Source organism: Otolemur garnettii, unplaced genomic scaffold (assembly GCF_000181295.1).
Source record: "Otolemur garnettii isolate 467f Iridium unplaced genomic scaffold, OtoGar3 scaffold00031, whole genome shotgun sequence".
Taxonomy (NCBI): Eukaryota; Metazoa; Chordata; class Mammalia; order Primates; family Galagidae; genus Otolemur; species Otolemur garnettii.
The window spans coordinates 5363069-5365354 of NW_003852426.1; the positions used below are offsets into that span (position 1 = coordinate 5363069).

The 2286-nt window shown below is 41.6% G+C and overlaps 1 protein-coding gene and 1 non-coding gene across 3 annotated transcripts in view; one reads left to right on the forward strand and one right to left on the reverse strand.

Moving 5' to 3' along the window:
* The window catches only part of CUNH6orf106 (chromosome unknown C6orf106 homolog), a 110939-nt gene that overhangs the window by 75037 nt on the left and 33616 nt on the right, over positions 1-2286 (reverse strand). The window lies entirely within an intron of this gene.
* On the forward strand, positions 1945-2051 carry LOC111725099. Its single transcript, XR_002773245.1, has one exon. It is a non-coding gene; the product is annotated as a U6 spliceosomal RNA (small nuclear RNA).

Sequence of the window (2286 nt, forward strand, 5' to 3'; positions counted from 1 at the left end):
GCTGGGGATTCGAACCCGCACCTTAGGTGTACGTGGCTGGCGCCTTAGCCGGTTGAGCTATAGGCGCCGAGCCTTTCACAATTTTTTAGAACAATTTTTGTGAAAGCTTAAGTCAAAACTTCACGTTATTTTCAAATATTAGTTCTATTGTGGAACCAAAGCAGTACAGACAGCTTGAAACATCAACAAAGTAGGAGGGATGTGGCTAATGAATGTATTGATGGTTTGAGAAGTTCTGTTCTGGTGATTTTGTTCTTAAAAATGAGTCACGTGGGCAACCTGAGACCAAGGTGGATAAAGATGAGCTAAAAGCTGTAGTGGAAGTCAATCCACCTCAACCTATGCAGGACTTAGCAGCAAGGTTTGATGTTATTGTTCCAACAATGTTGGACCACTTGAAACAAATTGGCAAGGTAAGAAGCTGGATAGGTATCACATGAATTGAATGAGTGTCAGAAGAGACATTGTCTAGAACAATGATTTTTCAACCAGTGTGCCAAGAGAGGATCTTAGGTGTGCTGTGAAGAATTTGACTCTTAGTTAAATTATTTTTGAAAGAAGTTAAAAGCACGGTAAGTATATTATCTTTTTTACTCTTTATTTTTGGATCAACATAATTTAAGTGTGCCATGAAGTTTAACTCTAGGTTCCAGTGTGCTATGAGATAACAAAGATTAAAACATTGGTCTAGAAGATTGCCTTTCTTTGCTGTCATGACATAAAGGTGAGCCATTTCTACACTGTATTGTTACATTTGACAAAAAATGGATTTTTTCTCAAAAAAATGGATTCTTTTTGATAATCGCAAGCATTCAGCAAAATGATTAGATAAAGATGAAGTGCTAAAACATAGTCTAAAACTGAATAATCACCAAAAAGAGATCATGATGTCTGTCTGGTGTTCTAGTGCTGATATTATTCACTGCAGCTTCATGCAACCTGGTCAATGGAACACAGCACATGCCTACTGCAACCAAATGGACAGTATGATGAGGATGCTTACTAGTAAGCAGCCAACACTAGTCAATAGAGATGGGTTAATCCTCTTGCAAAACACTGCTGTCAAACAATGCTGCTCAAACTACAGAAGCTGGATTTGGAAACTCTCTGTCATCCACCAGATCTTGCACCAGCTGACTACCACTTCTTCCAAGCTTTGGACCACTTCTTGCAGGAAAAATACTCAGTTCACAACAGGAAAATGTCTTTTTGTGATTTCATTGCTACTTGTTACTGAAGGCAATACAGTGAGATTCTGTCTCAAAAAAAAAAAAAAAAAGACTGGCTGTACAAAAATTTGAATATACTTAACATTATGGAACTGTACACTTAAAAATGGAGTGACTCTCTCACTAAAAAGAGAGTACCTAAAGGTTTTTTTTTTGGAGGGGGGAACAGTCTCACTATAGTCGCCCTTGGTAGAGTGCTGTGGTATCGCAGCTCACAGCAACCTCAAACTTGCTGGGCTTAAGAGATTCTCTTGCCTCAGCCTCCCAAAGAGCTGGGACTACAGGCACTCGCCACAATGCCTGGCTATTTTTTTGTTGCAGTTGTTGTTTAGCTGGCCGGGGTGGGGTTCGAATGTGCCAGCCTCAGTGTATGTGGCCAACGACCACTGTGTAGAGCCCAGCCAGGACCTAAAGGTTTTTACTAAAAAAATTTTATAACTAGGTGCCTGTGGCTCAAGTAGCTAAGGTGCCAGCCATATACACCTGAGCTGGCAGGTTCAAATCCAGCCTGGGACCACCAAACAACAACGACAGCTGCAACCAAAAAATAGCCAGGCATTGTGGTGGGCGCCTGTAGTCCCAGTTACTTGGGAAGCAGAGGCAGGAGAATGGCTTGAGCCAAAGTTGGAGGTTGCTGTGAGCTGTGATGCCACTACACTCTACCCAGGACAACAGCTTGAGGCTCTGTCTCCAAAAAAAAAAATTTTTTTTTTTAGTGCTCACTTTGGCAGCACATATACTAAAATTGGAATGATACAGAGAAGATTAGCATGGCCCCTGCGCAAGGATGACACGCAAATTCATGAAGTGTTCTGTATTTTAAAAAAAATTTTTATAGGTTCAGCACCTATAGCACAGTGGTTATGGCACCAGCTACATATACCAAGATTGGCAGGTTCGAACCTGACCTGGGCCAGCTAAACAACAATTAACAACTGCAACAAAAAATAGCCAGGCATTGTGGTAGGCGCCTACAGTCCCAGCTACTTGGGAGGCTGAGGCAAGAGAATTGCTTAAGCCCAAGAGTTTGAGGTTGCTGTGAGCTGTGACGCCATGG